This window comes from Camelus dromedarius, chromosome 15 (assembly GCF_036321535.1).
Source record: "Camelus dromedarius isolate mCamDro1 chromosome 15, mCamDro1.pat, whole genome shotgun sequence".
NCBI classification, from domain to species: domain Eukaryota; kingdom Metazoa; phylum Chordata; class Mammalia; order Artiodactyla; family Camelidae; genus Camelus; species Camelus dromedarius.
In genome coordinates, this window is record NC_087450.1 from 34,600,962 (window position 1) to 34,624,088 (window position 23,127).

Genomic DNA, 23,127 nt, shown 5'->3' on the forward strand with positions numbered 1-23,127 from the left:
TGGTTTAAATCAATGATGGTTTCCTGGAGGCTATTTGACTGCATTCTTGTCTCTCCCATGTGAGAAAGCAGAAAGCAGTGATTCTCTAAACTCAGGAAAGTGTAAGAAATCTTCACCTTCGAATCACCAGGGGAGCTTTACAAAAACTGTTGCCTGGGCCGCTGGGTAGAGAAGCACAAGCATAAATATAAGAATGAAAGACTAATAGATTTAATCCTTGATGTACCCTAATTTATATTATTTAAGTAAATCATCTTAAAACTAGTATTAGTTTGAACCATATGAAATTGTTGTTTATGTATGTGCATAAAAATTGTCAGACATCAATCTGATAATTAAAAATTAAAAATAAATTACTCATGTTGCATGTTCTAAATAATTGCAGTTCATTAGTACCAGCGCTAAGAAAAGCTGCTTTATTCACTTGTAAAATGAGAGACTGTCCTAGGTGAGGTTGATGAGGTTAATAATGATTTTGATAATGCTAATAGTTAATATCTTTTAAGCGCTTGCCAAGTATTAGTCAATATGTTAAACACTCTACGTATATTCTTGCATTATTCTCACTCCTCTTTCCTCTTCACCAAAACCCCTATGATAGGTACCCATATTATTCCCATTTTATAGGTGAGGGAACTGAGGCATAGAAAGATAAAAAGATTTACCCAAAGTTACAGTGATATTCCATGGTGGAGCTACGATTTGGACTTGGACTGCAGAGTTTGTGTTTTTAACCTGTATAAGATGCTACCTTTTTGAGGGTCATGTAGGTTCCTTCCCAGTTTCATAGTTATAGTCTAGGTCACACAGAGTAATGGCTCTGTTTCCACCTGGGCCTGTGCAGATAGCTTGTCACTCTGCAATTCTACCTAATGTCTTTTTTTTTAAGTGTATAATGCATACTTTTTAATTTTATTATAGCCCACGCAGTCATGAGTTACGTATTCCTTTTCTCTCTCTTTTTTCCCCCTTTTTCAGCTTTATTATGTAGAATTATTACAGTTCGACTGCACATACACATTATATTGCATGTAAATACATACATACGGTATACTGCATAGCTTAACCTTGTGTCTTGATTGGTTGAATCTTACTTTATTCTCTGCTTTCATCAAGAATAGATTAAGTCAGTCAGTTGTTTTTTTTTTTAATCACCAAGAATTGCTCAGGTTTTTTCCTCCTGTTTGGGTGGTGCCAATGTACTTGACTTTGGATTAGGTAATGGACATAGTTAGGCTATTCAAGATAGCTGTTCTCTTGCTTCTCTGTACATCCCCTGCTTGACCAGTCCCTGCTTCACTCACATGACTATCCAATCCTCTTAATTATAGGGCTTAACTAGTCCCTGGTAACTGATGAGCCCACCTGACGTCAATTCCTGAAGGAGGCGGCTGCTGCCTGCCGCGTCAGGCGCTCCGGGGCCAGCCCCGGGGGCCTTCTATCCCTTTCAAGCCCCGTGACTGCCAGAACGCTGTGTTCACTCCTGTGAAGAAGGCGCCAGGGTTTCTCTCATTTACCTGCTTCTGGGACCAGCCAGTAGCTCTTGCATTTCTGCCCTGGCTGGGACCTCTGGTACCATCACTTGGTAAAGGGCAGACAACTGCAGTCCTTGCCCCCCCCCCCCCCCCCGATTTCAAGGGGAATTTTTCAACTTTCCATCTCTGTGCCTGCTCAGGACCCCACCGGTCTCCAGGAGGGGATGGTGGGGAAGGAAGCAATGGCTCTAGGGTCGCTGACAACCTGGTCAAAGGACTTCGTGACCTTTGAAGAAGCGGCGGTGGGTGCCTCCATGAGGAGGGGTCGTTGCTGAACTCTGCTCAGAAAATCCTGTAGGAACGTGGTGCTGGAGAACTGTCGGACCCTGGCCTCAGTGGTGGGGAGGAGGTCGTCTCTGCAGAATCCCAGTCTCAGCGCCCAGGCGGAGCGGGAAGGGCTAAAGATGGAGGGGAGAATTCTCCAAGACCCCTGTGCAGACCAGAAGCCTCAACTGAAAACCAAAAAGACCACTGCAAAGCAGATTAAGTTTGGGGAAAACCATCTACTGGCAGGAAAAGCTGCAGACCTTTTTGTCGGGGAGAACCCTTGTGAGTGGAAAGAAAGGCAGAAAGCCTTTGGTTACCACTTAACCCTTAATCAACAGGCTCCATCTCAACCTCGAGAGAAACGCCAGTAATATAATCTACGTGGAAAAGCCGCCGGGAGGAGTTCTGACTATATTATGTCCGAGAGAAATTACACAAACAAGAAATGTATTGAAGGGAGGAAATGTATTGAATGCAGGAAAGCGTTCTGTTAGGATTCACGTGTGATGGAGCTCAGCTGGTAAGAAGCTTCCCCACCTCTCCCTTTTTTTGGGTGGAGGGGGCAGAGCTCAAGTGGGGCAGGGGTGGGGGAGAGGGCTAGCAGACCCTGGCCATGAAATTGAAGTCCTAGAAAACCACCTACTCGGTAGCTGTGAGGGGCTGTGTGTCCCAGGGTGGGCTCCGCATGGGGCATTCCCCTGTGAATTCCTTGTCGAAGTTGCTCCCAGCTGTGCCTTGTGAAGTGTGGGCGTGAAGGGCAGATGCAGGTAGTAGGATTTCCCAGCACAGAGTCCTGGTGAAGGGATTTTTTTTTTTTTCTCGCATCCTCTACATTCCTCTTGCTGGACCCTGAGCTGGCGAGTGACCTCCTCATATCTGAGTTTGGAAAGATCACATTGTAGAAGATAAACTCATCTTCTTTACCTAACATTATGGTATTTTAAAAGTAGATGTCATTATCATTATTATCTTCAAATGTTAAAACTAGAGAGGCCTTGGAGGTGTGGTCTAACACTATCTACAGGCTTTAAAAGAACCCAGGTTGGGAAAAAGAGAAAGTTCTATATCAGTTCCCTGAATAGCTGGTGTCAGGGAATAAAATAGTATTGCTTGAAACAAAACTATGCGTTGCATCATGTTATACTTAAATTCAAAATTTTTTTTAAGAATTGATAGAAGTTTGAGATTTCTTAGGTGTTGAGTATGCCAGAAAAGGGTTTTTGAGTTTTCAGGGGAATTTTAAGCAATTCAGGCATAGTTGTTAGGAAAATAGATTTTTGTCATAAAAGTTGTTATGATTAACTTCACAGATAAATCCACAGAAGTTTAATTTATAATATAGCTGAAGTTACCATCCTCTTGGTTGTTATTCAAACTAATTTAGGCAAAAAAGTGGTGATAGTTGGTGGGGGGTGTGGATTTAATGGTTCACAGCCCTGCCAGGCTAGAGGCCATATGCGTCTTGATAACTGTTGCACCTTCAATACCTAGCAAAGTGCTTGGCATGTAGTAGGTGCTTACTGAATATTTACTGAATGAATGAACTAAACCAACTATAGGAATGTCAGGGTTTTAGCTGGACCACAGATAGGACAGTAGCTAAGGATTTGAATGCCCTCAGAATTCTATTTCTTAGCATTTCCATTATCTGCCTCTTTGTGTGTTGGCTTTATGCTTTCAGACCAGGTCATCCTTGTCGCTGGAAACTTGGTCCTATGGAACATTGATGTCCACATCTTGTAGGTTTTGTGTTAAAGAAATACACTCTCTACTTTTAGAATCAAAACTCTTAAGGGAAAAGATTCTGATGAGTCCAGGTGGAATTAAATGCTTACTATTAAAACAATCAGTCATGGTAGGTAGAATCATGTAACAACACAAAAGCCTCAGGAACTGTATGGTTGGAATGAGGAAAGGGGCTTTTGCCAGTTTCCTACACTGCAAACTCTATCATCTTTTAAGAGAAGAGCCCTGTCCAAACTAATGGGTTATAAAAAGAAAAAGATCTATTCTCTGTTTCTAAAGTCTTTATGATGACTCAAGATGACACAATCTGAAGGACAAGAGCCTTCAGATGTGCAAAATCCCCACTAAAGTGAATACAAGTTACTAGGGTGAAAACACACACGAAAGAAAAGTATAGAACAATTGAAGAGTAATGAGGAAAAGCTTCTGAAGGTACGCCTAGAAAAGAGAAATGTTATTTCATTCAATCAAAACATTTCTAGACTAACTGAGCAGCTGCTATGTGCCAGGCATTGCAAATAGATCATACTGAGGTCAGTAAGGTCTGTAAGGCAGAGTTTGTGCCTCAGACAAGTTGGTATCCATCTCTGGGGAACTGTCTCATATGAAACCATCCATATAGTACCAACAATAAGAAGACACAAAATCTACTTAAAAATTATGTAGAGCTCCTGCAGACAAAGTTTACTTAAGTTAAAGCAATAAGGTTGGCATTAGGAATTCCTCTTCACTTTCACTACCAACTCCTTACCCTCTCAGTCGATGATGAACACCAGACAATAATAAAATTTCTAATCTTTTTTGAATTGTTTGGAAACCTTTCTTACTCTTAAGCTTTTGAGGTCTTTTCCTTTCTGTCTCTCTCACACACACCCTTCTGAGGTGTCTAAATGATCCCTAAGAACCTATTATTACCTATATTTTCTATATCCTACTCTCGAGTCACCTGCATAAAGAGCTCCCTGGTATTTTAAGCCATACTATTGCAACTTGGCTTAAGAAAAGACCAGAATGAGAGGTAACTTTTAGCCCAGTTCCACAGCTATCATCATGGCACTTCAGTAAGAATTTATGCTTCTATGAAATAGATCCTTTTTGAGCATTTTCTTAAATGTTATATAAATATGAAAAGTTCTACCACACGTTCATTAAGGGAACTAATGTCAGAGAACAAGTTTTGTTTTTCCTTCATGTGTGTTTCTCCTGTTTTTGAACACCATAGGTTGAGAAGCTCTTCAGGCTTGCCTTCTGCAAATCGTTGGACAGAAGCTTTAACTGCAGATATGGAGAAACTGTGCTGAGAAGCCTGTGATTCTGATCATCCCCAACATGAAGAAATATATTTAAAGGTAAGACCTTGGACACATTTTAATCCCTCGCTTGGGTCAGATAATGTTTGCTGAGCACCTGCTGTGTGCTCCACACTGCTCTGGACATGGACGGTACTGAGATGAATAAGATTTGGGCATTGTACCTGGTTGGTAAAGTCTAAATTTCTTACTGGTTTAGATGTTGGAGGTAAATTTTCTTTTGAAAATTCATGTGAGAGGTGTAAGGTAAAGCCATTTTTTTCTGAGGTGTAATTCACATAGAACATTGTGTTAATTTCAGGAATACAGTGTAGTGATTTGATATCTGTGTAGGCTGCAGAATGATCACCATAATGCGTCTAGTTAACATCTAGTCTTCTTAATTATTCAGCCAGTGGGCATTAAAGCCAGTTCCATTGCACAAGTTTTCCCAGTTTGTCCTCTGTTGTTCAAACAGAAATCACCTGACTGGGTCTTCCCTCTACAGAGGAAAAGTGGTGACCCAGGGGGAGGCCTGACTTGCTTCAGGTCTCAAACGTGCTGTTGTTCTAGGATTTGGCTCCACACACTTCAGGTGCCAACTAGATAATTGGATATCGACTAGATTAAGAAGGATAAAAGAAAGGGGACAGAGATCTCTCTTTTCCTTTGAAATTCAGGCTCAAACACGGGCTAAACGACCCTTAAATTCCTTACAGCTGTTGGAAGTCCTCACTTTCTGTAACCCGTGGCATCCTTGTCTGCTGAGAATAAGCATCATCAGAGGAACCACCCTATCCTTGTGGTAGAGTTGCTGCCAACGTTAGGCTTTACCAATAGGCATCTAACTGGGTATCAGTGGAGCCCTGAAAGTCTGCTTTTTCCCTGTATATCTTCAGGTGGGCCCATGTCAAGATCGTCTGTTGAGTAAGGAAGCTCTGCAGTTAGAACATTTTCAATGACTAGTTTTCCTGAGCTTCAGAACTGTAGCAGGAAAGGATGGGTTGCCTGGAAGGAGGTTAATGTGGTTCCCTCACTGGAGTGGTTTGGGTATGTTACAGGAGCAATTTCTGTATGGGGTGATGGCTAGGCTAGAGTCATCAAAGTTCAGTGTAATATCTAAGTTAGCAGTTCTATTGCAGTTATCATTCAGGAGGTAAAAGCAGATAATGCCCATTCCTTAAAGGCTTTTGTTTTAAAGGCTTTTGTTTTAACCAGGCTTGAATCTGCTAGTATTTTTATAACTGACCTGTAAGAGGTCCATCCCTGGAATGGAGGGTGGTGCAAGGAGGGGACCATCATAACATTTGAAAAATATTTTTCTTGTACCCTCCTCGCTGCAACAATGACCTCAATCACTTGTTTTCTCCTTCTTGAGTTGGTGGCTTGATGGCTTGCTTAAGTGTTGTTTACATGTAGCTGGTTAGAAATGCAGACTTCGTTTCAACAAAGAAAAAAATAGAGGGCTTGGAAATAGTTTCCTGTTTCTATTACAAATTTAAACTTAAAAATTGTAAGCTGCTAAGTGGTGCTGAATTTCGCTGTTTTGCTGAAAATATGATCAAACAGGGAAAAGATGCCTTATTCATCACCTTTCTTCCCTTATGTTCTCTCGGGGTTGCCAGCATAGTGGGTTATCAGAATCTTGATTGTGTCTTGTATACAAACAAATCCTCGTTTTCTCAGGTGATTTTAGAGGGCAAATAACTCTGAGTTGCTAGCCAAAATCCAAAGGGTAAATAATTGAAAATTAACAAGAAAAGGGGCAGAGCAGATGTTTCATGTAGCCATCTTATGAGACCTACTTAACTAAAGCACTTATAGAACATATTTGAATGATACTGTGTCATGTAATTAAAATGCCATCCGGAAACTGCTCCATTTGATTAACAGCTATAAATTCATATGCACAGCATTTATCAAAATATTATGTGCTAGCTTTTCCACATATATTACTTATAGTCAATATAACACTCAGAGATGGGATCAAATTTCCATATCTTGCTGATAAAGCAGCTGAGGCTGAGAGAGGTAATGAGCCTAACTTTTCATAGCCAGAGCCAGGAGCTAACTCCAGGTCTGCCTTCACTACAAAACCCATGCTTTTTTCAGGGCATCAGAACAAACTGTTTTTGGGTAAGCATGAGTCCCTTCACCTCAAATGCATGCCATAATTTTCTTGGAATATGGGCTCCCTGAAAAGTCCCTTGAGGATATGACTATGTGGGATGGTGACATGATGGGAAAGACAGAAAAGTCCTAGCACAAGGTTCGTTCTGTTCTAAATATTCCAGATGAGGGGTGGGCGTGGGACAGTCTGATGCTTTTAACTTATTTTCCTGCGTCTTAAAAAACATCATAGATTTTGCAGACAAAACAAAGTACCCTGAACAAAATTAAGTATAATGTTTCATTTTACGGTGTTAAAATCCTATTCAAATATTTTATGATGTGCTTTGTTTATTGTGGTTTATTCTGCTAAATGAGTTTCTTGCCAGTCTGTTTCTTAGCTGCCTTGTGAGTAACAGGATTTAAGATTTTGTTTTCCAAGTTGTACATTTGGCCTGTTGGTAATTGTGGTCATGGTGATGATGAGCTCCTGATGAGCTGTGTGTATGTGTTTGTGCGCTGGGGGCATGGTAAGGCTGCAGCATTTCTCCTTAAACTCTTAAAGGCTTAGGACTACATATAAGTAGTTTATGACTACTTGTATAATGTGAGAGGTATTGAAAAGAAAATGCATGGAAAATTTTTTCCTTTTTAAAATCTAGGCTACAGTACTTAAGAAGATTTGTTATTAATCTTTCTCCTATAATGGGAGTTGTGGGTGGCTGTGGGCCAGAAAGATTGGCACAGTGGTATACACGCAGTTGAACATTGGTTGATTCACGAGCCAGGAAAGGCATGGGAAGAGGACTGCATATCCTGGAGCAGAGCTCCTTGGGGTTAGTTCCAAGTTCCTGATAAAACCAGAAGCCAAAAGATCTTTGACCCTTGACCAATCATGAGTTTGATTTCTATCTCATAAAGACCTTACAATGAGGCTCCTAGGGACAAAGGTATAACGAAGACCCACGTCTAAGATAAGCCTTTAATACTTACACAGTTTTTGGCAGAGCTCAGCCTCCCTGATACATCTCTGGCCTAGTGGGAGCCAATCCTAAGTGAGCCTGGCCTGGAGACTTAGTAGTGCTAAGATTAAAATTCATGCTAATTTAAGTAGGATCAGGAAAGAAGATTTTGTTTTCTTATCAGGATCATTTCTGGAACCTAGAGACCTAATACGGTATTTCAGAATGTTTTCAAAAGAGTACCCTTTGAAAGTGCAAATATGGCCCTTGGACTGGCTTTTCCAACATTTTTATGAGGAAGGCTTTCCTTTTCTCAAATCTTGTGTCACTGAGAGTAGGGGAGGCAGGTACAGAAGATTAAGATAGGGAGGACTGTTACCTGGGAGTCAGGTTACCTGGCAAAAGAGTCCTCTGGTTGGGTCCGCCTCCTTGCTTTCAAGCCTTGAGGATGGATTTGGAGGAGAAAAAGCATGACATTGGAAACCGGTTAGGAAAACAGATTGGGAGGGCTTTGAGGCCTACAGCCAGGTTCTAACCAATGGGTCAGACGCTGTTAAATTAAACCATTGATACGAATTGGTGAATCTTTGAGTGGCCGTTTAATGCATAGGACATGAACAGAAGCTGCAGGCTAGAAGTCAGTCTTGGCTGGACACTAAGGCAGGGTTCCTTTCCAGGCTGATGTGACCTTGAGCACTGGTCTTGGAACACTTGACTAATTTCCAAAGGTCAAATTTATAAAACAAAGCTTGATATTTGAGTTCACATAACTAGCCTCAACTTGGTAAGGTGCAAATTCGAAATTTTACTTTGCTCTAATCATTGTCCTCAACTCTTGATTTTCACTTTGTTTTCTTGCTAAGTAGTATCCCAAATAACATACTGGATGGAATCTGAATTCTGTCTGTCACTTCTAGCTTAAAAGAAATCCATCCAGTTTAAAATTCTAATCTCCTATGTAACTTAAATCTTGTATCTCTGACCACTTGAAGTGGGAAGCGTCTGAGACCCTTTGTCATTGTCCTCCATTGTGTTTAAAATGTGGCCTGCTCTATGCCTGTATAATATCAGTTTGGGGTCTTAGGTGCTAATTCAGGAGCAACAGAAAATGTCCCACTTAACTTTCTGTTATGCTGTCTTTTCTCCCTACACAATTTTGCCTATCATTGATTTCTTTTTCCCCAAAACTGACCCTGTCTCCAAGCAGAGAATGAAAGGACATAACTGAAGCATAGCTGGTAATAGAGGACCATATAACTTACAATCCAAAAGGCAACACTTTTAAGGGTGAGAGGGATCCACCAGGTAAAACAGGACATCAGGACAATGCATGTTAACAGGGGATGCCCTTGGAAAACTGGGATAGATGTTCACAGTAGCTCTTGACCCTTTGAACATGGTGGTTCTTTCTGGCATGCCTGTACCTAGGTGTGCAGGTATGAAGATAAGAAATAGCAGGTATGTCTTGGTCTGCAGAGGAGGCAGGCTGTGCAGTTGTTAATGGCTGGTGAAGGTCATGCTCTATGGAGTATCTAAGTCTCCCCAAGAGGTTAGTAACAGGATAAAGTGATATAGTTATAGCATACATCACTTACATGAACTTAATTCTACAAACACTTTTGATACACTTTTGGTGCCAAGCTCTTTGGATTATAAAGATAGATTATGATGGATCCTGCCCTAAGGAGTTTATGATCTGATGTTGGAGAAAAATGTGAACAAATACCTACAGCAGAGGAGGAGTGTCTTACAGAAAGGAACAAGGCAGACTTTCTGTCTCAACTCTGGTAAAAGGCAAGTTCTTTTAAAAGAGGGTATTTTTGTAGTATCTTATGTAATTTGGTGATTTCTTTTAGATGTTAATCAAAATAATAGAATAGGAAGTGATCACATAATGGGATGATGCTTCAAAAACAGTGCTAGTATGAAGATTTATATTTCAAATTATTTGTATAAACAGGGATCAGCAGTCTTGCTTGGAACCATTTTTGTGTGTCGCAATAGTAAATTTGGATAATACATAAAGATTATCCATGGAGAGAGAAATGAATACAAAAGAAACACAATGTAACATTGTTCAGTTAACCAACGTGCAGAAAAAGTAATTTTCTCAAAGCATTAAACAAATTTTAAAAAAACCCTTTCTTTAATCTGAACTTGGTAGAAACTTGCAAAAGCATCAGGAAATGTATTCTATGGTAGGTTGATGTAATATTAAAAAAACCTATCAAAATCAAAAATAATAGCAGTTCATTATACCTTTAAAAGAAAAGATTCATTAGGAACTTTGCAAAATTTCAGGCTGGTTTTCTTTTCTTTTTTTATTGTGTTAGTTTCAGGTTTATGGCAAAGTGATTCAGTTGTTTTATATATATATGCATAAATAAATAAATAAATAATTTTCCATTATAGGTTATTACAAGATACTGAATACAGTATCTTGTGCTATACAATAGGTCCTTGTTACTTATCTATTTTATGTATAGTAGTTTGTTAATCCCATACCCCTAATTTATCTTCCTCCCCCTTTCCCCTTTGGTAATCATAAGTTTTCTATGTCTGTAAATCTGTTTTTATATACAGATTCACTTGTATTATTTTTTTAGATTCTACATGTAAGTGATATCATATAGTATTTATCTTTTTCTGATTTAATTCACTAAGTGTAATATTCTCTAGGTCTGTCCTAATGTTGCTGCAAATGGCATTATTTCATTCTTTTTATGGCTGAGTAACATTCCATTGTGTCCATACCACATCTTCTTAAGCCAGTTGTCTGTTGATGGGCACTTGGGTTGTCTCCATGTCTTGGTTATCGTAAATAATGCTATGAACGTTGGGGTGCATGTATCTTTTCAAATTCGTTTTCATCTTTTCTGGATATATGCCCAGGAGTGGGACTACTGGATCATATGGTAAATCCAGTTTTAGTCATTTAAGGAAACTCCATACTGTTTTCCATAGTGGCTGCACCAATTTATATTCCCACCAGCAGTATAGGAGGGTTCCCTTTTCTCTGCATCCTCTCCAGCGTTTATCATTTGTTGACTTTTTGATGATAGTCAAGCTGGTTTTCTTAGTTGGTTAATGCTCAAGAACATTTTGGGCAAGACCGAGAGATCAGTTTTTAAATAAAATCTTGGTTGCATAAGCAGGACAAGCAGCAGCTATACCCAGACATTAGGCTTGGAAACAAATGGTTTTTGATTTTGATGGGAAGTGCATGAGAAGCTGGAAACCAGTAGTTACTATGAACTGGTAAGTCATTGTCAAATACGTAGAACAAATGTGTTATTTCACAATAAATGTACTTGAACAGTAATGCCTCTGTGTACAAATATTATTGTAACCAATTTATGCATGTAAATTTTTTTTCTTTATGGTAGAAATTAGAGCTTCCATTTGTATAGTGTTATGTATTTTTCAGACCAGTGTTTTGTATACCTCATTTACTTACTCAAATAGTCAGGAACTTGAAACTAGTTTTTAATCTAGTTTCTTCCTATATATTATAAGCTGAACATCTTAGTATAAGTCACTTTATCTTTCTGTCACTCCCTTTCCAAGACCAATTATGCTTGTCTTAGTTAAACTCTTTGCAAAGCATTTCACAAGCATTTTCCCATTTAAATATCTGCAGACTGTGTCAACATAATAATTTTTCCCATGGGAAACTGAGGCAAAGGGAGGTTAAGGCACTGCCTTAAGCTACCCAGTTATAAAGGGCAGGAGCACAGAAGGCAGGTCTTGTGGTTCTATGCATTGTCAGTTTCCTCCTCCATGGCACTTCCAATCTGTGGAGGCCAGGAAGAGAGATTATTGAAGAAATCCCTATAATAAACAATAGTGTTCTATATCCCTATGCAGTAAACAGTGTATGAGTTGTTTTTATATACACTAAGGCGTCTAATCTTTCCAATAATAGGCAGAGATGATGAACATTGTTTTATAGATATGGAAATTAAACTCCTAGAACTGAAGTGACTTGTCCAAATTGGCACAGAAAGTGAGTGATACAAAGGGAAATTGAACTCCGTGTTTCCAATTCCTGGACCGTTACAAATTACTCTTCATCACAAGTCAGTTGTCTCTTTGATTCAATCTTGGGTCTCAGCTTCCTCTTCTTAGAAGTGGGCTGCTTGCTGATGCTCACTGTAGTGATGGCGTATGGAGAAACCGTTCCCAGTTCTAATTCTTACTGTTTTCACCCCTCTCAGCATTTCACCATCTTTCATTAAATTTAGTTCCTGTTCCTTGAAAATTTTGGATAGGAAAAACATTTTTTAAAATTTAGATTACAGAATGCCTTGGGCACTGTTGATGAAATTTAGTCTACTCAGTAAGCTCAAGCAAACCATTCCTAAAGAGCTGGATCTTTATTCAGTTAACATACCTCTAGGGACATTTAGCTCAAATTGTTGCTTTCTGTAAGGTGCATATGTTTACAGTATGCAACGGGAGTTTTTCTTTTTCCTTACGTTTTCAAAGGCATTAAAAAAAATTTCTTGAACAGAGATTATAAGGTATCATATTCCATCACAATGTGCTCCAGAATTAAAATACACAGAGCCACCTCCCCATGCCAGGTACAGTGCTAAGAATTTGGGAGGAAATAAAGAAGAGTAAGGCAAGGTCCCTGTCTTTGGGGCTTAGGGAGAGACACAGGAACATGGTAGCATTACTGTGCAAGTGCTGGAGTGGACTTAACATATGAAAAGCCAGAGACAGAGGAGAAGGTGCTAAGGGAGCAGGACTGGGAAGTTAAGCAGAAACTGGATAAACAGAAACAAGGGAGAGAACATCAGGACTAAGACAACCCTAAACATAGATATCTTCCAAAAACAATTATATCAGTACAGCCAGGGAATAATGATTGTATATTTGGAATTCAAAAATTACTTCTTGTGGAAAAACATTAAACTTCGTATTTGCATTGCAGTTTTCCTGTGTATTTTTAGTGGACGTTATTTCAGTTGCAAAAGTTCTGTGTTCATCAGATCAGCATTCTTACATTTCAGAAGAATTTAAAGAGACAAAAACACCTCCCTCTTCTGTACACACACACACACACACACACACACACACACTACTTCTTCCCATGGACTGTGTGTTATATATCTTTCTGAACTTGTCTTCAGTATGCATGCAAATATATGGCTATCTTCTTACCTTCATTATCTTTAAAAGTATTCATAGAAAAATTGGTTTCATGTTAGGAAACTTCTGTTGAGTTTTCCTAATATTTGCCAGCTACAAATTCTGAGGCTGACATTAGGAATCATTTACTTCAACCTTGTCACTTTGTCATGGCAGACCCTGAGGTCCTGAGGGATTAAACATTGATGCAGGTCAACCATGTGGTTAGTGACACACTCCCTGTCTCTTGCCGACCAGGACCATGCTTTGATAGTTTTCTTCAGTTCGTGGACTCAGGCTGTCTTGATCAACTATCAAAACAAAACCCAAAACACTCTATATAAAGTCTTTCAGATACTAAGATTTTTCAAACATGCAGATAATAAAGCAAGGTACTGGTGTTCTTGAATGTATGCCTATTCCCTATATTCTATTTTTTTCAAAACTCTATTGTGTGCAAACTGGCACAAGTCTCTCTGAAATGTAACGGTTTCTATAAATGCTCCTATTTTTTTTCCAACTGTGAACTTGTTTTTATTTATTGGGATACAGGGCATGGGAAATATTATGCAGGAAATGTCCTTGTAGTCTTGCTGGGATAGCTTCCGGAAATGCTTCTATTTTTAAGACATACTAATATAAAGAAAGCATTCGCTGAATTGGTGACAGAGATTATTCCCAATAGAAATAGGGAAGGGGTGTAGATAATGTGTATGTTGAGTAATTAGGGCATTGATGACTCAGTAAAACTGATCACTGGAATGAATTCCTCTCAGTAACTTTCCTCAGATTTACCCATTATAAGAGTAATATGCCCAAGAAGCAATTTAGCCTGTTACGCATTAATTCTGTGTTCATTTTGAATAACAAGTAATTCTTAAAATGGCCTTCTCAGGTGAGAAGTTTGTGGCTGAAAGAACATGATTAGCAATTTTTTTTTCTCTGCGGGAAAAATAAGATGTGCATATATTGAAGTTAACTGAAGTAATCTCTTGAACATCTGTCCTGCCTCAGGGGCAAATAGCACAACTAAATTTCTTCTTTTATGTGGCTTAAAAAAAAAAAAAACCCCACAGAGCCCAGAATAATGGATTTCTTTAACTGAAAGGAAAACAATTTCTATGAGCATAAAATGCCAAGGTGGATTGTGGAGAAAGGGTAAAATGGCCCTACCTCAGCATCAGCACCTTCTCAGGCTCAGTCTCGTCTATGGGATGTGGCTTTCTGTCTTGAGCTCATCGTGAATTCATTCCATTTCTTGACTAAAAAGAAGCAGCTTATTCTCAGGGCGGCAGTCATGACCTTCACAGCAAGTGAAGCTTCATCTTGGCTGTTTATTCCCTTTAAAAATCCAATGTGTTCATTGCTCAGAAAAGAAACCCGTCATCTGAGGAAACTGTGGGTCCCGATGAGTGCCCAAGCTCCATTAACAATTAAACAATAATGAAAGCCCTTTAAAGAGCAGCAGAGGTCCAAGGTGCCACCAAATGACAAATGGTTACTTCTTCCAACTGGTCTTTTCTGTATCTAAAGGAGCATTTCTATGTAGACTAGGTTACGGAAACCAGTGTGGAGGTGCTTTTTCTCCATGTTTATAGTTTATATTTTTGAGCTATCAATGAAGAGCTCTGATATGCTTTAAAGGTAGTACAGCAACACCTACATGGTCCCAAAATAGGGTTCCATATTGATTTTCGTGTAACTTTTTAATTTTATACCCTGAGGTTTGTTTTGATTCCCAGTTACTTTAAATTGTCTGAATATTTTCTTTGAAAAGTATACAGTTTACACACTTGGATTATCTTCTGTGTTAAAATGCCATTAAGTGCAAGCTTTCTGGGGGAAAAAAAAAAAACCCCTGCCAACCTATAAAATATTTATCATTCTGAGAAGTGTCAAAAAGGATGTATTTGGTGGCTGTGAGCCTGAGGAAGTACAGCGTTTTGCCTGTGTAATATCTCATGCTTCATTTTTATTAACAATGACTTGCCTGTAGCGTGGTTTCATTTCAATTAATCGTTATTTCTTTTTAGAACTTGCACCTATGCTAATTGTCATGGCTAATTAGTCTTAGAGCAAAAGCAGGCAAACCAACAGAAGACATGCCTTTTCAAAGAAAAGCTTTCTGACAGTATATGTTACTGTACAGTGATGTAGTTGACAAGTAAAACTGGCAAACACTGAGTGCTTGGTCTAGAAGTGTCATGTATATCATACGTGTATATCATACATTTTGTATGTCAGACAGGACAGGTTTTTATTCTTCAGCATTTAATATTGTTAGAAAATACCCATATCAGATGAGTTAATGTTCAAAACAACTCATTTTAATGAGAGCTAAGAAGTAAGTAATATAATTTAATAAGTAGGAGTTGTTGTACATAAACAATATTTGCTGGCTAGATTCATCCCCTGAAGAGGTCTTTCTTGGATGGAAGAGGATCTCTTGCCTTTACATTCTATCATAAGGGGAGAAAAATCTCTATGAATAATCAATTCCATGTAGGCACGCTGGAGTCATTGCGATGGCAGCCTTACAAACTGGATTGGGCTGGTATGAAGCTTGACCCTGAGTTGCTGTGTGTGCATGAAAGCTTGTCTTCCAGGGTACATTTAGGAGGGAAAGTTAATAGCAAATCTCCCAAACGAGTGGATTCCCAGACCCAGAGAGTACAACCCATAAGAGCATCAGCTCAGTGGCCTGGGTTGCAGGTGCTCTCAGGGGACAGCTCTACTATTGCAATGATTTCTCCGCTACCACCAGTTACTCTGCTGAGTACCAGCTCTATGCCAGGCATTGCAAGTGTGTCATCCCTTTACATCCTTAAAGAGTCTGTTTTTAAAAAGAAAAGAAAACAAAACAAAACAAAAACTGAGCCTCAGACAGGTTGTGATTCTCTTAAGGCCACAAACTTCATAAAGGAGCAGGAAACTAAAGTCCTGTTTGAAAGTTTATCATCTCATCCCACAGTGGGTATTGCAGGCTTATTTAGTTGGAAGAGGGGAAATGGGACATTAGTAAGAAATTTTTTTTCCATAGCAAGGGCTTGGAAACCTTTTACTGTGTTTCCTGAAGTGTTTTTCCTCCAGAACAAATCTGTTAAAGAATTCTACTTCAACAACGATGATACATGTGACTCACTTTAATGAAAGAAACATAATAGGAAGTGGGTTTTCTTCTTTTAAACTCAGGTGTTCTAATAGCTGAGTTTTCTAAAAGCAATTGTTATGCTAGTCTAAAAAAAGAATGACTCGTGTAAACAGTGCTTTTTCTGAAAAAGGTCATTATAAATGGAGTACAAAATCACATGGAATATGTCTATAGGGAACCTTTTGTGTGTGTGTGTGTGTTTAGCCTGAAAAGCCTTCTTGCAAAGACAAGTGATATCTGAAGTGACGTGTTCCTAGGTCTGTTCTCAGAGCTACCACATGAAACTGTTGTGGGAACTGGGTTTCTTACCAGGGTATAGTGTGGTTTGGTGCCAAGCACATTTGGAACAGATCTGCTTTGTGGCAGTTTCAGAGAAGGCGTCCTTAGTGTTCTGTTTCCTCAGGCTGACGTTCTTGACCACAAGGTGTTCACTTTTGGCATAACGTGCTAGTCTGGCAGGCTTCCCGCAAAGACCAGTTGTTTAACACAGACTCAGCGTATTCTCAGTGCCTCTGCCTACAGCATAATATTCTTGTGAGCCTTTAATAAGGTGCCATTCACTTTCAGCCATATGAAACCTAACCTCCCAGTGGAATAAGATTAAGAGGGAACAGGACATCACAAAGGATTCTGGGAGCTGTGGGGGATACTCTGTTCTCATCGTCTGGGTAAAAGTGTACAAGGACAGATAATTTCTTTAGCGGACTCAGAAGCTTTGGGATATGAATTAAGTATCAATTTAATATGAGAATAATTTACTTTCTATGGAATATGGTGCCTTTAGAAATTCAAGATCCTACTTGAGTGGCTCTAGAGGAATGATGTGGCGTGGTCAGGTGGATTGCTCCTGCCCACATCTACCCCCAACACTGTCCACGCAGGGTAAGTTCCTTAGAATCAGGGGGCGTATCTTGTTCTCAAATGTAGCTCTCCATTTTTTAGTGCAGTGCCTGGCATATTCTGGGAACTAAAGAGGTATTTGTTGAAAGAATAATAGAACCCTAGTTTAGAATTTAGACCCTTGAATGATAAAAACACAATATTCCCACTTGCCAAACTGCTTTGTCTCTTAGTCTCTTATAGATGGTTGCTAACTATCTTATAAACGGTTGTTTAATGGAATATTTGGTATTGCTTAGTCTTAACACTATGTATATATATTGTTAACCTCACGTCCTTCTTTGGAAGACTTTTTTTCAGCGCTGGATTTTTGTTTTTATTGAAGTATAGTCAATCCACAATGTTGTGTTAATTTCCGGTGTACTGCATAGTGATTCAATCATATAAATATTCCTTTTCATATTCTCTTTCATTATAGGCCATGACAAGGCATTGAATGTAGTTCCCTGTGCTATACAGTAGAGCCTTGTTGTTCATCTATTTTATATATAGTAGTTAGCATCTACAAATCCTGAACTTCCAGTTTATCCCTCCCTACCCTCTATCCCTGCTGGTAACTGTAAGTTTGTTTTCTATGTCTGCGAGTCTATCTCTGTTTTGTAAATAAGCTCATTTATGTCCTTTTTCTTCTCTTTTTTTTTAAGATTCTACATATAAGTGATATCATATAGTATTTTTCTTTCTCTTTCTGGCTTACTTCACTTAGTATGACCATCTCCAGGTCCATCCATGTTCCTGCAAATGGCATTATTTTATTCTTTTCTATGGTTGCACATTACTCCATTGTATAAATATACCACAACTTCTTTATCCCGTCATCTGTTGATGGACATTGAGGTTGCCTCCATGTCTTGGCTATTGTAAATACTGCTGCTGTGAACATTGGGGTGCATGTGTCTTTTCAAATTAGTTTCCTCCGGATATGTATGAGGACTTTCTCTATGACTTTGAGGTATCCTGAGAGAGGAAAAAGCAGTACTGCTTAACTTCCATTTTGTTTTCCTCTTCTCCAGCAAGGAGAAGGATTTTACACTGTAAAATGTAGAATAAACCTGACTAAGGGCCACTGAAGCCCAAAAGAGGCAGAGCAGTGGTAAGAAAGGACCTGTGGTTTTCAGTGAGTTTTGGCCTGTACACACAACCGCACTGCATCTATAGGTAGTGAAACAGCATTTGATGTGACTGGGCAAACGCTTTCAGTGATTTTAGAATGATCACACAGCTGGAGCAGCGCTGGGAGATTAGAAATAGTGTCTTAGTTCTTGATCCTCTCCCCGAGATAAGGATGTGGGTGCAGGTGGGTGTTTGGGAAGTGATCCCAGGAAGCACAGAATAGGAGTGGGACAGTGAGCTGAAGAATAGAGGAGAGCCAGCAAAGATATGTTGATTTGTGAATTACTACTGTTGGAAATTGTGCTCATGCCATCTTATGTCCTTTTGAGAGACTCCTTCTGAATTGTCTCACTGAAGGGGATTCAGCTGGGATTTATCCACCAAACTTCATCCCTCATTAAGATGCCCTGGGGCAGTAGCCTTCTGGCAAATTCTCCTCTGCTCCTGGGTCTAGCAGGCTTCTTTGGCAGATAGGAACAAAGTATGTGGTGACCTTCAGAGAAGGCTGAGGTGGGTAATGAGTGGGGTTCCGTTAATATCTGCTACAGACAGATAAAAGTAATATTAAAAGTGGTGGATAAAAGGAAAATTCCATAATATTTATACCAGTGAAATGGACATTAATTTCTAGGAAAAAACTGCCTATTGTTTTTGAACTTTCAGAGAAAAGGCAATGGAACTAAACAATGCCAAATTAGCCTTATTAAGAAAAATTATCAGAGGTCTTGATTTCGAAGCTCGTGGCATCAACATTTTTTTTCCCTATATCCTATAGACAAAAATGGATGAAAGTGCAGATGGGCAAATTCACAGATCAATGGTACCTAGCACATTGATGAATTATTTTTTGTCTCCTAGGTCAGTGTGTCTAGTCCTTTAAAGCTAATTCCTTTTATTTTGAAAAATATAAAAATATCTCATGCCCACACAGGGATTTTTGATATGTCCCTTTACTAAGGCAAACGCTCCCTCTCAGTCATGAATATTTTTGACCTAGATGGAGGTGTCTGGTGGCATGCCCCAAAGCTGTGTCCTGCACTGTTGGTGGTTTGTTTGTTTTTTTTTTTTTGGGTTTATATAAATGCTTTGAATGAAGATGTGGAAGGCATACCTGAAAAATTTCCATCACATTGTTCCTATGATAGATGATACTACTGGGTTCAGTAAAGCTCTCAACAGACTGCAGTGATGACCTGAGCCTCATGATTGATTTTATTTGGGAGGAAACGCACAATCTTGCACACAGGTTCAAAAAATTAGGTATCAGATGAGGAGTATCTGGTTTACCATCATTCCTATAAGAACGATCTAGGGCTTTTAGTTCATCACAGGCTGTAAATGAGCTAATTTATCTCAGCTGTCAGAAAACCCAATGCAGTCTTAGATGGAAGACATAAAAGCTTTATGTCCAGAACAAAGAGGTCCCACTGTATGTCTCACTAGTTCAGTTTTATCTGGTGGATTCTCCTCTGTTCCTAAAGCATTTCTGAGCTGGTGAGAACATTAGGGACCATTTAGATCCATAGCCTGAGTGCGTGTGCCCATGATGGTGTGTAAGGTGTGCCAGGCACACAAGAAACCTGAGGATGAGTACGTCAAGTCTTCCAGGAGCAGCGGTATTCCTAATCTGGTGAGGGAAAAGGGATTAAAGTTACTTGAGTTGAATGGTTTGAAAAGTAATTTTAGGGGTAAACACATATTGTGATATAATTATTAAGACACGTAAGCGATGTTATGAGGTAGAATACAAAGTCCACGTGGCATTTTAAGTTAAAACATCAGACGCCACAGAAATTTGCGTCCTTGGCAGGTCCTTTTATTCAGCAAATATTTACGGAGTGCCTACTATCTGCTAAGCACTCAGTGCTTGAGATATATCAGTGAGCAAAAAAGAAAGCAGGGTCCTGCCTTGATGGGAACGCGTAGGTAGAAAAGCTTGAGAAGTACAACAAGTACAGCTTATCTTTATTTCAAAGATGAAAAGGTTAGGCGACACAGAGTTAGTCCTGAGTTATATTCCTAGTTCTACTATTTGCTGGCTTGGTAATCTTGGTCAGTTCTTTCATCTCCTTATGTCTCAGTTTTCTCATCTATATAATGGTGGAACAAGACCTATCTACTTTATTGATGGGAGCACTCCATGAGATAACATGGGCAAAGCACTTGGGAAAGAGATTAATCTAGACTCCATGTTCATTAAGTCAGCCAATGATGGTTATGACAGAGGTTAGGTGGCTTGCTTAAATCCACACCATTAGACAGCAACAGATTTGTCCTGAAGCTCAGGTCTTCCGACTCCCACTTCCGAGCTCTTCCTGTGACAGCACAATTCTGGCTGTTAGAACCTAGAAAATAAACATGGCTTATTTGTACATGTTCTGCTGTTAAAATAACTCATGTATGGTGAGAAAAAAATTAGGAAAATGGCAAATGCAGAGAATGAAACAATAAGACAGAACCAACAACACAAAAATAAAAACCTTATAACTGTTAACACCAGAATTTCAATGAAGATGTTATCTGTCGCCTTCTTTTTAATGCAGTTTTGTTTTTAGTAGTTATAATCTGTCTATTCAGTTTGCTATTTTGATTATTTTCTATTAAAGCATATGCTTTGCCCCATGTAATCAGGAGCTTTTTTATTAGCATCATGTTTAATAACTGCACGATAGTCTTCTGAGTGTTATGACTGTTTTCTTAACCATTTTCTTCAGAGTGGACATTTAGACTGTGATAATAAAAATCTTGTGCATGAGTAGCTTTCACGGCCGTAAGAGTGCCCTCCTTACCAACAGGCAAAGCCCAAACTTCTGCAGACGGTGGTCCTGCTTTCTATATGTGCTTCAGGGAACTCAAGCCTAAGCCTTCTGTTCACCCTTTCAGACTTGTTTAACCTCCCCAGTCAAAGATCCTTCTTTTTGGATGTGGTTTTTCACCTGGTTCCCCTTGTCTTGGATAGCCTCTTTGGATAGCATCTTTGGTTTCCAAATCATTGCTGTTCTAGAATATTCTCTCTGGATCTCCTTTGCTCCTCATTTAGCAACCAGGAATTTATCCTGCCTCCACCTAACTCTCTTGGTCCTTGGAACTTACCCATGAAATCCATTGATGAGGTGGCTGAAGGAGTATTTAATGGTGTGTGTGTGTGTGTGTGCGCGCGCGCGCATGTGCAAGTGTGCAACGTGAATTGTGGTTTTGGGCTACAGTTCTGAAAAGCCTGGAACACTTTGAACTTTATGGATTGTTAGACTCTGAAGGAAATTATGTGTGTGAGTTGCTTTTGGGTTAGGTGTTAAAAAATACATTGCTGGGGGTGTTTATTGGGGGAAGTTTTCTACACGGGAGAAACGTTCCCAGCCACTCTGATACATCCTGTCCACAAAAAGATGATCAATCCAGATCTTCTCTAATACAAAGAAAATATGACCCATAGCTTTTGGTAAAAATCATTTTTACTCTGCTGCTCAAAGACTGAAACAAATTTTTCCATAAAACACTGGAGAATGATGAAGGCCTCAGGGAAGCAAGTGTACACTGCTCTCTCGTTCTAGTGCTTTATGGAATAAATGTAGAACATTGCCGATGCTTCATCTGAAGGTCGGACGGTGTATACGGGGAGGGTTATATGAGTATCGGGCTTTCTGAATAAAGATTCAGAATTTGTCCCTAAAACTTGTGGCTGTGTACTGTTCCACTTGACTGTTTTTTTTTTTTTCAGGTATATCAAGTATACTTTTCCAGTATAATTAATGCCAATCTCCTGACATCAGCAGAATGCACGTGAAATTATAAGTGAATATGCCATTCTACTTCCCTCAGTTTTTACCTAAAGTCAGGGAACAGTAACAAAAACAGAAATAACCTTCCATTATTCCAGGAACTGCCAGTGCAGCATGTTAGGAATATGTTGAATTGTAGAGGGAAAGCATTTGTGTATTCCTCAAATCAGATGTTTGTAAATCTGGAGACCAAGAATGATTCAAATTTGAATTTTTTTGGCAAAATTCAGTTAGTAAGGTATTAGAATGATGTATGATCACTCTGAAAACTAATTCTGGTTTCTAATCTTGTCCAAATTCCTTTGCAAGTCTCTCTCTTGATATTTTTGTAGCTCTGGCACCTCTGGGCACCTGATTGAGGTAGTTTTTAGACTCAGTGATGGAACAATTTGATGTTTTCTCAAAATGATCATACAACTTCTTGAATCTCCCAATGGACATTTTTTGGACATCTTTTAATTTAATTTTTTTCATTGTGTTTATCTCTCAGTCCTCTTTCTTTCATTCTCAGATTTCATGTATCTTAAATCAGGAGTCAGGAGTTAAGATACTCAGAGCCAGGACTTGGGTCCCTAGCCATGGAATCCCTGGGACCTCATGGACCTTAAGTGGATAAGCCTCCACTGCTGATGAGCTCAAAGATTTTCATTCTGTTTGCCTTGTCACTTCTTTTTATTGGAGTATAGTTGATTTCTAATTTCGTGTTAGTTTCTTGCGTGCAGCATAGTGATTCAGTTATATGTATACTTTTTCATATTCTTTGTCGTTATAGGTTGTTACAAGCTATTGAATATAGTTCCTTGCACTATACAGTAGGATCTTTTTGTATATTTTATATATAGTCTTTTGTATCTACTAATCCCAAACTCCTAATGTATCTTCCCTCCTCTTTCCCCTTTGGTAACTGTAAGTTTGCTTTCTTAGTCTGTGACTCTATTTCTGTTTTGTAAATAAGCTCGTTTGTATCATTTTTAGACTCCATATATAAGTGATATCATATGATATTTGTCTTTCTCTTTCTGACTTCAGTTAATATAATCTTTAGGTCTAACTATGTTGCTGTAAATGGTATTATTTCATTCTTTTTATGGCTGAGTAGTATTCTACTGTGTGTGTGGATACACACCCACACCCATGACC

General features: G+C 39.1%; 1 long non-coding RNA gene across 1 annotated transcript in view; it reads left to right on the forward strand.

Annotated features, from left to right (window-relative positions):
* Positions 1 to 23,127, forward strand: part of LOC135322976 (uncharacterized) — a 412,557-nt gene that overhangs the window by 376,857 nt on the left and 12,573 nt on the right. The window contains exon 4 of the long non-coding RNA XR_010384037.1: positions 4,771 to 4,897. This is a non-coding gene — a long non-coding RNA (uncharacterized LOC135322976). The remainder of the gene's footprint in view (positions 1 to 4,770; positions 4,898 to 23,127) is intronic.